At 45.6% G+C, this 12,307-nt stretch overlaps 1 pseudogene; it reads right to left on the bottom strand.

The window, feature by feature from the left end:
* Positions 1 to 6,718: 6,718 nt before the first annotated feature.
* LOC146196194 (uncharacterized) lies at positions 6,719 to 7,833 on the bottom strand (annotated as a pseudogene).
* Positions 7,834 to 12,307: the final 4,474 nt, after the last annotated feature.

The raw sequence follows: 12,307 nt of genomic DNA, 5'->3' as shown, positions 1-12,307 counted from the left end.
GTTCTTATAGCAGAGCTAACCATATAACCTTATCCAATGCTTAATGACACTGCAGTGGATATTTTACATTATATATATATTACCTCATAAAATGTTGCATTTTGCTGCGCCTTCAAACAAGATGCTTCTTTTTGTGCAGGCTGTACACAACAGAGGTGCCCCGCTGACAACTTGTTGGGGTTTTGTGGATGGCACTGCAAGGCCAATTTGCTGACCATCCATTAATCAACGTGTTTATTTCGCGAGGCCACAAGCGAGTGCACGCAGTAAAGTATCCGGCCGTGATGTGTGCAAATGCCATCATCTGCGAGGTCGATGGTCCCTTCCCCGGACACAGACATGATGCTGGTGGGTTCAAGTAGTTTCCATTTCATTTTGCACTTGAATGAACACAACTGTGGTACCATATTTCTAGACTTGGCGATGAGTGATAACCTATTCAGAGCCAAAAATCAGTAACTGTGGAAAGTACACATATTTTTAAATGAAGTATTAATGGCTTCACGCTATTTATTATGTACCGGCCTTGATTGCAAACAGATGGACATCATTGAAACTATGAGCCCACATCTGCATGAATGGAAAAAGATTTATTTTTTTTATCTCAGATGTCCATTACAGGGCATGCTTGTGATGTCAGCTAGATTCCTAGCTAGTTGGGATCATGCAAGAAATTTCTTGAGTAGTTCGCAGGCATGGAAAAAATACTTACAAAAACATTTTAAATAAGGCTCTCACAATAAACATACACATTTTAGATATTTCTTCTATTACACATCGATTGCAAATCATAGAAGTATACACTCAAAAAGATACATTCAGAATGCAATAGTCTCTTGGTAAGACTGTTTAAATAAACAACAAAATATAACACAAAAAAGAGATGCATGCCTAATTATATGGCCATATATCTAGAACAGAAAGAAATGGACCTAATTGTAGCTGCTATACTTGGTGGTAGGCTCCTAAATATTTCACTGTATGCCTAAGATGCATTTTGTACTTGTGGAGTGGGGTTTTGGAAAAACTAAATCTGTGGGCATTCCTTGATTATAAGAAAAACCAAAAACTTCTGTTTCAGAATGTACCACAAATATATCGGGTAGCAACCATACTGACAAATTGCCACACATGCCTTTATCGCAGCCGGTGCTTCGGGTGGAAACGATGGCAGCAGCAAGAAGTATTGTGGTGAAGTTTCTTCAATTTTTGTCACCACTGCGGATGCCTCACGAAGTCAGTTCCAGATCAGGGAAAAGCATCGAATACCGCGCAAAGAAAACAAGTCAACAGCAGATAACTGGCATTGGAGAAACATTCAGGAGCATGACAATTATCAAGGCCTCGGCATAACGCCCAAATGGCAATTGCCCAAAGAGTCCCGCACAGAGAGCAACGCGCCAATCGCTGAACCAGACAATAAGCCAATTAAGGACAAACGCAGTCGTGGTTGAGTGTGATGGCCTAGGCGATGACGAAGTGAACAGTGATTGAGCGAAGAAGACGATGAAGACAGAATAAAGCAGGGCGTTCCAAGGAGCGGCCGTGTTTCTGCTTGTTCTCCTTCGCAATATTAATGCATTGATGACAGGCAGCTGGGTAATGATGTGGGGACACACATGTACTTGACACTGCACTTGAGGAGAGAAAGGACCTCATCTTTTTTAATGCTATTAGGTACTCTCAGCACAGTGAGTGCCTTTCATGGTAACTTACTACTATAGCCATTTCCTAGCAGATAAAAGAGATTCAACATGCTTGTTTTAGAATGGAAATAATTGAAGTACTGGAGCACTGCCAGAGAAAAATATAGCTTAAAATAAATATCTTCAATTAAGTGTGTAAAAAGAAAATGTTCCCAGCAATAAAGGGTCTCAAAATGCCTTTGCAAATTAAGTGGATTGTACATGATGTGGGTGCCCTAAACTGTATTTGATTTTGAACTGACCTAAACCTGCAAAAACATTCGGTAGTTACTGTAAAGAAAGCATAACTGGAAGTATAAAAGACCTACATTACTTGCAGAGCAAGTTGCATGCAACTGTCTTTTAAGCTATAGTGATGAAGTGTCACACTGTTCCTCGAGCTGCACTGAGGCTTCAGCATTTAATGCTTTAGAGTTTGGGACACTATTAGTTCCCACAATAGTGTTATTCAGTCGTGCGCTGATAAACAACATCGATGCCATCATAGCTGTAAAGCACCTTATTTGATAGGTAGGTTTACATAAAGACTTGCCTCACTTTCTTTGCTGAGTGGCATCTCTTGTAGGTGTGGCAGCTGTGGGTTGCACATTTCTTGGTGTCCCTGTGGCAACTTGTGTTGTATTCATTGCTGCAGGCATATTGCTATTTGCCCCGCCGGGGTGGCGCAGTGGTTACGACGCTCGACCACTGTTCCCAAGGACGCGGGATCGAATCCCGGCCTCGGCGGCAGCTTTTCGGTGGAGGCGAAAAGCAAGGCGTCCGTGTGCTGTGCGATGTCAGTGCACGTTAAAGAACCCCAGGTGGTCGAAATTTCCGGAGTCCTCCACTACGGCGTCTCTCATAGCCTGAGTTGCTTTGGGACGTTAAACCCCACAAACCAAACCAAACCATATTGCTATTTGCCTGCCAAGTGCCGCTGACAGGGCCAGGTTCCTTGCAGCCCTTAGACATGAAAAAAAATTTATAGGCAAGAAATGTGAATGCAATGCAAGAGGCAGCACAGAATGGCATTGCTTATCTGTAATTTCACACATCTGTAATCTATAATTTACACACAACAGTCGACTGCAATCAGCTGGGAAACCGCATTCCTGCACAAACATTAACTGCATTTTATCGAGCATTGAATACCGCTATTGTATTATTTATTTTGCTTCTTTGCTGTAGCATGTAACATGCTTTTATTCATATTTCATGCTTTATTCGTATTTAATTGTTGAGCTAAGCAGTGCCTTGTGTATTTTGCTTTCAATTGTATAACCAGTACTAAATGCTTTTTTTTTGTGCATGCCACTGAACCATTCCTGTACCACCCTGCTAAATACATAATGTGGTGATTGCATTGTCTGTAAATAAATAAATGAATAACTTTAAGAAGGAATAAATATGATTGCTTGTACACAGCATGCTGTCTTTGGAGCATATGAATTGGTCATGTTTCAGCAATGAGATCATTTCCTAGTGCTAAAGCATACACCTGGGGTGCAGTCTGATGCAAAAACATTCATAAACTCCATCACTATTTCAGGATAATGTGGATCCGATATGTTGCTTCACTTGGAGAACAGTTTGCAGTCCAGTTAACTCTTCACGAAAATCACTTTTGCTGTGCTGTAACATATGTTGATCTGGCTCTGTAAGTAGTCTTATGAATTCTTGAAGGTTCACAGAAATGGGAAAAAAGCCTACACCTACTAACACAGCCAGGTGCAGCTCGTGGTTGGCGGTTGCTTACAGTTATGTTGCAATCACAGAGGACAATTGTATTGGCTATCCAGGAAACAAATGTTTGATAAGATGCATTCGCTCTCATGCTGAACAGGATAACAGAGCACACTAAACATCACTGCATGAAATCTAAGAAAAACATTTTCACATTTCCATAAAAGTATGGGGTCAGCACAGTCATATAGTCAATGTATTGCGTTAACAGGGCACTCACATTGGTAGGGCTGTGGAGGAGACACTGGGCCTTCAACGTACGGCGTAAAAGCGGCTGCAGCAACATCTCTTGGCGTGGATGCGCATGCCTTTTCAGCCACCGCCCCAGGCCGCTATAAGGGACGACTGGCGGCCACCTTATTTGTTGCCGTTTTGTTTATAGTATAACCATACTCTTTCGCCATGTCGAGTACATCTTGCAGTAGATGGCATTTCTCGTATTCTTCAGTTCCGGACCTATTATAGCACAATTTAGTACAAAATAGTGATTATTATGCTTCTTACAGCAAACAAGATTAATCACAATTGTCACGAATAATTTGTGCAAGTGCAAAAGGAAAAATCAAAATATATGATGCGAGGTTGGCCCTGTCATTGCGCTGGAACTGTGCAAGCAGGAGGTCCACCTGATCGCGGATTGCCTTTTTTGTAGTTTTTCCCAGTTCCGTGGGAAACTAACAAAGCCACTTGGTCCCATCTCCTCGGATCTTCAAAGGGATTTGCCGCATAGACTTCCCTTAAAATATTTATGTCGTCCTGTACAGTGAAGCGGACGCGCACGGGAGCACCTGCTTTTTCTGAAGCCATTCTCGCTTGTCGAAGGGGCACTGTTACGACCTCACATGCACTGACAGGGGCCGAAAGCTGAAATGACGGAGGCGGTCCCTTTTTGCGCGCTGTTTCGTCGCCCCGAATGCTGGCCCATACGGCCGCTTGTGCGTGCGCGTATGCTTGTGTGTGTGTGCGAGCGCGCGCGCGCTGTCGGCCTAACCATCTGTGGACGCCAGACCACCCGGACATTCAAACAGGCAAGGGTGTCGCGAGCGGGCGCCGAAGAGCAGAACAGGTCCTGTTCTTGCCGTGGTTCGAGATTGGAACCATCTGGGCGCTGCAATTGCGAGCTTCCAAAAGCTCGTGCAGGTCCTGGGCCTCCTGAGTACAAAGTAGGCAGAGAAAAAAATGAAAAAACACACATGAAGGCCTGGATAGATGGACTCGACAAAGCACCAGCGGAGACGGTGACAACACAACATGCACATGGGACAGCGCATTTGTTCGCCGAGCCACAGCGGCTCAAAACTTAACTTGCTGATAAAATTAAACAAAAAACTTCTATTTAGATTTGAATCAAAGTGGGTTTTGTGATGAAGGAACTAATTATTTATTAACACACTATGATTGCTTAGCGCTGCTGAAGTGCTGAGCATGGCAAGTCCACTCAAACCACCCGCGCTTTCTGTCGTCTCAAGGTCCGTTCGATTCACCCTGCATGATCTACACTAGTTCATGCAGTGCACAGCAAGTGCCGTGCAAGTGCTACACTCATGCAGTGCCAGTTGAGACGTGCAGGCGTAGCGCGACACTAGCGCCAAATAGAAACGAATGCGAAAGTGCAAAAGTCGTGCAAGCCTTCTGGTTCGTTTGCGACGCGCGCGCGTGTTTGTCAGGTCTGTCATTGTTCTCTGTGTGTTCTCTGTGCTGCGAAGGAAAAGAAAATGGACCGCGACCTGCTGCCAACGGTTCTACAAACAGCTATGGAGCTTGTAGACTCGGACAGCAGTGGCGAAGAGGAACTTGAGGAACTTATTGCAGTGGCAGTGACGGAGCTGGAGAGACTGAAGCGAAACCGCATGCCTCGTTACTGCGAAGAAGTCGTAGGGCGATATTATGACTTCGAATTCAAACGTTTGTTTCGCCTGTCACGTAGCACCCTTGAAACTCTTGCAAGTTCTTTCGAAGCGTCGCAGTTTTTTCCATGCCCTACTGGAGGTCGTACTCAAGTGACTGCTGAAAAGACTTGTCTTATCACTCTGAGCTACCTCGGGCACCAGAATAGTATGTATTCGTTGGCTGACCGATTCGACGTGTCAGTCTCGTCGGTGAGTGCTTGCGTTGATAGAGTGCTGAACTTTTTGAACAGCATTAGTGCATCTGTAATCGCCTGGCCCGACCAGCGTCGGCAGGAGCGCATCAAGGCTGCCTTCTTAGCGAAAACCGGCGGTAAGGGACCACGCAACACAATCGGCTGCGTGGACGGCTGCCATGTTGAGATCAACAGGCCCGCAGAGTCGCCGCAGTCGTACTACAACCGTAAAAAGTGGCCGTCGATATTACTGCAGGGCGTGTGCGACGATCGCAATAGGTTTATTGATGTGTTTATTGGGTTTCCTGGGTCGGCCCATGACGCAAGAGTACTTCGGGAAAGTCCTCTTTTTGAAGATTGTTCTCAGAAATGCAGCAATGGATACTTGCTTGGTGACTCGGCATATCCGCTACTACCTTGGCTTTTGACACCGTACCGGGACAATGGGCGAAGCTTTCCTTCGTGGAAGAAGAAGTTCAATAAGGTGCACTCGCAACAGAGGGTCGCGATCGAAAATTCATTTGGACTGCTTAAGCAACGCTTTAGAAGGTTGTACCTTGTGGATGCCGCAAGCATTAAGCAATGCTGCCTGATCGTAATGGCAGCATGTGTGCTGCACAACATGTGCAACGAAGAGAGGGACTTCTTCGAAGACCTAGAGCATCTAGCCCCGCAAGAAGATATTGAGAATGACGAAGACTGTGACCTCACCTTTGACAGTGCTGGCAACTGCGAAAGCATGCGAAATGATATCGCTCAAACGCAGTGCTGAGCTAAATGTTTGCCTCTTGCGAACTAGCGTGCAGTTTTTAGCAGTTTCTAACTACAGCACAAAGAGTAAATATTTATAAGAAAAATGGTTTATTCACTGCTTTTGGAAGCCTGCCCCTCCACGGCGGCAACGAGGCGCTCTAAAAGGGCCAATTTCTTTTCTGCCCTTTCGGCCCTCTCCTTCCTTGCTTCCGCAAGTTGTTGCAGGAGGGTTTCAACGGTAGTTTTTCTTTTTATGCGTTTTTGTCCTCGCTGCAGTGATGGGCCTTCCTCCGACACATGCGGTGGGCTGGGCGGATCCTGGAGTGGTGACCCTCCGTTCGAATCACCCTGGCTTGTGGGCTGTTCGTCAGTGCTTGTTTCCGACAGTGCACTAGAACATGGAAACATTTTGAGCCTTACTTTGTAAGATGCGAGCTGTACAACTACTGTGACCTCACCTGCAGTTTCTCGGCTCCATCACTCTACCAGGTGCTAATAAAATGGTAGGCGTAATGTGGTGCTCCTTCTCCAAAACACCAGCAAGTTCTCTGAAATGGGCGAAATAACAATTGATATTTTTGTAATTAACCATTACAGCAGTGATCTGCACTTACTCTTCAAACTCGAACGTAACGCGCGAGTGGCCGGACGAGGAATTCTTTCTTGGTCCTTTTGTATGCCCTCTCCAGGGTTTTCCATTTATTTTCTACCTGGAGAGCGCTCATGTCGCAGTCAAACTCCTCGTTTATGGAGTCCGACAGTGCTTGCCACAACATTTTTTTTGTGCTGCAAGAAACGAAACGTAAAAAAAAGCATATGCAGTGTATCAGCTACCAGATCAAACAGTTCTGAAATTAATATGCCTTGGATGCAAGTACAGTACGCTATTTTACCACGGTACTGTCACTTCAAAAAAAAAAAAACTTTAATAATAAACTTACCGGAAGCCACCCTTTTTTCCCACGAGTGCTTTCATCTGTGGATAGCGCTCGATAAGAAAGAGCGTCTTAGTCCTGTGCCATCGTTCAGGCTCAGGAGAGCTGCTTAGAGGCGCGTTGCTCTGCGGCGGCGTGGACGTTCGGCGATCAGCCGGAGCCTGGCTACTGGCGTCGCTCAACACCGCCGATACGATTGAGCCGTCTGTGCGAGAGTATAAATATTGATGTTTTGAGTGCCAATGTTAAATATAGTTATCTGGGTCATAGCTTTGAATAAAACCTGTCAAAAGGTCGAAGGGGAGGCGACGTACACATGGCCGGATAAAGCCAACTACGAGCTTGGTTAGTACCAAGCTCATTTACGGGGAACGATAGAAAACAAAGCTAGAAGCAAACTAGACGAGTAAAATAAGAAAAAAACAAAACAAGTACCATGCAAGCACAGCGTCGGCGCATGAAGAAACACATGCACGTGTTTCTCTTTTTGTTGACCGAGTGAAGCCTTACCTGGTGTGGTGAACATGTAGCCGTGCTCTGACCTCAGTTGTTGGCCGTCTTGTCCAACGATCGGTGTTAATAGCGTATCCACGCCGTTGACAACGCCAAACACGCTGCCGTCGTTTGCCGCCATACTGAAGGGCGAAGTCGCGTGCGTCTCGAGCTGTCGTCTGCAGCAGCACTGGCTGCATGCATTCAGCACCGTCAGTCGAGAGAGTGTAGAATTTTTCTCAACTAGGACTACACGACATCTACACTTGTATGAAAAGAACGGCGTCATGTAGAGGGCGCTAGCTACACTGGTGAAACGAATGGCGAAGTGCTCCACGAAGAAAACTAGTGTAGGCAGTGTAGGTGAAACGAACGGACCTTCCATCTTCATGGCAGCCAAATGCTGCGAACTCGCGAATAGCACGTTCGATAAACAACACCGGGTTTGCCCCCAAATCAGTAATGGTTAAAGCCCCTCTATCTGGAAAGTAGCGAAACTCTCCTCCCTTCGGCTGCTTTCCTCCTCAATTCTCCTTTGATTTCACTCTCCCACCGGTGGGAGCGCTGCGCACGGCACGCTGAACCTGCCTGCGCTCGAAGGGCGCCGCGGAAGGGTCAATGATAGTGAATGGCGGGGGCTTTTTGTGCTGCCTTTTAAAGCTTTGCACAGGTAAATAATAATCGATTTGAAAATGTTATGGTTTGTTTTAGCGGCACATATTATTCGCAATAACAAAGAAGGAAGGAGAAGACACGCTCAAAACGGCAAGAAATGTTTGCATTCAGCATCGCGCTCGGGTACTCTGAAGCATCAAGAACGGGAAATAAACTGAGCAGGCAGTTATGGTGTCATCTGTGTTGGGTGACAGATAGATGACCCTGAATGAGAGCCAATGCCCCCTTCAAAAATATTCTGCATCTTTGCGCGCGAGCGGCAAACCGGCGAATTCTGACATCGATCGCTTCTGGCTAACCTATAAGCAAAAGCATCGATTGTTGTATGCTTTCATTTTCAAATCGCATCTGTAAGAAAATAATGAAGCAGTGTTCCTACAGCTGCTAATCAGAGGCAGTGTAGGTGAAAAAGGTGACTTTTATTTCGTCGCGAAATCAATTGATCAGCGAAGTGACTCGGCAAAATAGGGTCTTATATTATTGGCACAATACTGGTTTGCTTTAAAGGTCGTAAGATGTGGCACATACAAAATACGCAGTTTCAAATACAGAAGAAATGTAGCGATAAACACTGTTGTACATTGGAACCAAGTAGCATCTTTGATTTTACTGACACAGCACTGGTCGCTTTGAAAAGGGTCCTAAGACTGGCGCAGGCACATTAATTCAAAACACACATTTTCAAATAAAAATAAATGCACAGAAAAACACTGTTAGACAATTGGAAGATGCTGAGAACCCTTAACGAAGTAAAAAGATATGAAAACGAAACGCAAGCAAATAATTTTCGTGCAAACATTTTTCACACACGCTGCAATCCAATTTTAATTTCGATGATTATAAGCTTCAGATATGCACGAGAATATCTTTAAAAATGTAAGCAGTTACCAGAAATTTTGAACCATTCACAGATTCATTCACGTGACAGGCAAAATATGCAGATTTTCAAACCACAACTTTCACAAATGTTTCAAATTAATAAAACATGAAATTACGAATGCATACTGTCACCGAATCTGAGCTGCAGTGACCCGCATGCCTAGGTTTTTGCTACCGCATATACTGCTAGTCACTGGAGATATTTTGGACGCTTCATCTCGGACAAAAATCTGGATCCGTACTTTTACGCAAACGCTCACAATCTCTTTTACAACATCGTGGCAGGCTGGGAAGCAAGATACCAATGAAATGCTATCTTTTATCCGGGCCTGCAGTTCTGCAGTGCTGATTGAATTTTTGAGGAGACGCTCTCTGTTACTGCGCAAAAAGTTCTCAGCAATTTTTACTGTTTCGATTACGGCTGGCGATGGGTTCGTCAGTGACACGTGAGACTGTGAAAAGTTCTTCAACTCAATTAACCTTGCCGGTGCCGTGTTGGTATCAGTAAAGCGCGGCAGTCGTTCTGTTCTACTATTCTATGTTCTGTTTCTGTTCTACTTGAACACTGAAACGCGCAGCAGCACGGCATCGCGTGCACGGAACTGCACGCGCGCAACCCACAGGAACGGTACGACGAGGCAGTTTAATGGCGGCAGCGAGAAAATAAAAAACAAGCAAAACAAGATTTTGCATGCGCTGATGACGTATGGTGACGTGTTTGCCACGTCAGGGGGCCCGGCAGCCAACGACAAATCAGAAAACTCGCCCTCACTCTCTCTTTGGAGAGGGGAGCGTAGAGGAGCGAGGAGGAAACCGCCGGGAGAGGGAAACGGCGGCAAAGATCTTACAATTTCGCTACTTTCCAGAGATAGAGGGGCTTTAGTAATGGTGCGCTGTGCACCGCGGTGGTGGTGCTCTGGGGAGGGTCAAAATCGAACACAAATCGCACTCCGCGGGTGCGTACATACAGCGCCACCTCGCTTAGGGCGCGCAAAGCGTGTGGCGCGCGCCTTTGATCGCTGGTACGCGCCTTTCCTTCGAGGCAACAGCAGCAGCTTGTCTTCCGAGGTGACTGCTTTGACCGCGCTATACTGTATACTCCGACTGCCTTTCTTTTCCAAAAACACAATGGACATTATAATTAATGGAAGAAAGCATCACATGGCGATGTCTGCGGAGGAAATAACGTTATAGCAAGTGAGTATAGTAACAAAGTCCGCGATCGCACCTGCAATAGCCCGCAAAATAATTCTGAAGGGTGGTCTTTGATGATTTACAGATCCGCCAAAGCTGCATGCGTTAGTCGCGTCCATCAGCGGTGAGACTAACATTTCTGGGAAGGTTAATGGTGGAGGTTCTAGTGCAGTCCCAGGGTCCTCGGGGATCGCGAACACAGCCTCGTCTTCTGGCCCTGGCAAGTACTCGACTGTTTTATTGTTTTATGTTTTTTAGTAGACAAACTGTCCCCAAATGAATTGACTAAAAACCTTTTGAGGACGTCTAAGGCCTCATTCTCACAGCCGGTGCTCCTCTCCGTCGCGGCGGCACCAGCGGGGGACACCGCACGACGGATGGAGCGGCGCGATGTTCAAACAGAAAGGGGCGCCGGACGCCGTCAAACTTGTTTGGGCGGGGCCTCGCCGCTCACACGCGACTTTACGTCAGAGCGTCTTTTTTCTCCTGCAAAAAAAAAAAAATGCGAAGGGCGGCTGCCCTCCCTGCAGCGGTGGAAGTCGTGTGCTGCGCGTCTGTACGAAAAAAAAAGAACCGTGGTGTCTCACGTGCTCTAACAGCAGTTTGGAGCTAGAACGCGTTTTTATCTCAGCTTCGGTAACGGTACAAACACCACGCGTACTGCGCCAAAGCATATGAGTATAATTATAGCAACCATGTATTAAACCGCAGAAAATTGTGCTCACTCCAATAACATTATTCTTCACAATCAGCGAAATTATCTTTCTCAATCAGCACAATCACAGAAAGCATAATGAACTATTCTATCAATAACAGAATTGTTCGCGACAGCATGGCAATATGGTTTTGATACAAGCATTAAAAATCAAGTTAGAATGGCACCGACTGAAATATTTCACGCAAATCTGTCGGAAGTCGAGGTAAGCTGTGCCGTCCTGCATATTGTCAAATTAAATAAAATCGGCATTTTTTGTTAGCCTCTTGTGCTTTGGGGCTGGAAGGCATTGCCATCTTACCTTCAGTAGCTGTACGCAACTCCACAGTTTACTGCGAAGCGCCGCGCGTACAGCACGGAAGCAAATGGGTACGATTATAAACAGCGAGTACTAAAACGTAGTGTAAATGCACATTCTAGTTATATTACTCTTGATAAGCAGTTTCGTCACAACTTTTATAAAAGGGGTTCTCTGTCTGGCAGGTAGGCTGCGGCCTTTCCTTGAATTTTTTTTTCCCATTGGTATGGTTTTTCTTTATTTCGTTCCTTAGACCTCCTCCCATTCATGACGTTTTCTTGCCGCGCCATTCACCCACTGTTTGCTTTTTTTTTCTCTCTTTTCTTTGTTCTGTTTTCTCCTCTGCTCCTTTCCTCACCTCACCCATTACCTCTTTCTTTTCCTTCACATGTGCGGCCGTCATTTTGACTTCTTCGCCTGCCTAGCCAATAGATTTTCCGCCCGTCCGAATCTTTACTGTCCCGAACCTTGTTTGCTACGCCGTACTTGTTTTTGTTTCTGGTTGTGTCCATATAATGGATCTTAGCTCAAATTATGAGCCACATGCTTTATATGATTTAAGTTTGGCAAGCACCTGTTCTGCGTTTGGATCGGCTTAGGTTTGCGAGAAAAACTACCCGCTTAACTGTTTGCAACGAGGTATTGTTTGCGTAGCTCCGGAATGGAAGTGAGTGAAATTCCAAATCTACTACTTGAGAATAGTACTGTTACTTCAGCGCCCCTGAAAAAAAAAAAATTCCCCGTATCTTATATTCCACATTTAGTGTCGCGACTTCTCGCAGCAGTTCGGAGTTGGAACGCCTTCTTATCTCAGCCTCAGTACAAACACCGCGCGTACTACGAAACATCAAATGG

This window comes from Amblyomma maculatum, chromosome 3 (assembly GCF_055883805.1).
Source record: "Amblyomma maculatum isolate TAMU_Amacu chromosome 3, ASM5588380v1, whole genome shotgun sequence".
Classification (NCBI taxonomy): Eukaryota; Metazoa; Arthropoda; class Arachnida; order Ixodida; family Ixodidae; genus Amblyomma; species Amblyomma maculatum.
Note: the sequence above shows the minus strand (reverse complement) of the source record. Positions and strands in the feature narration are given on the sequence as shown.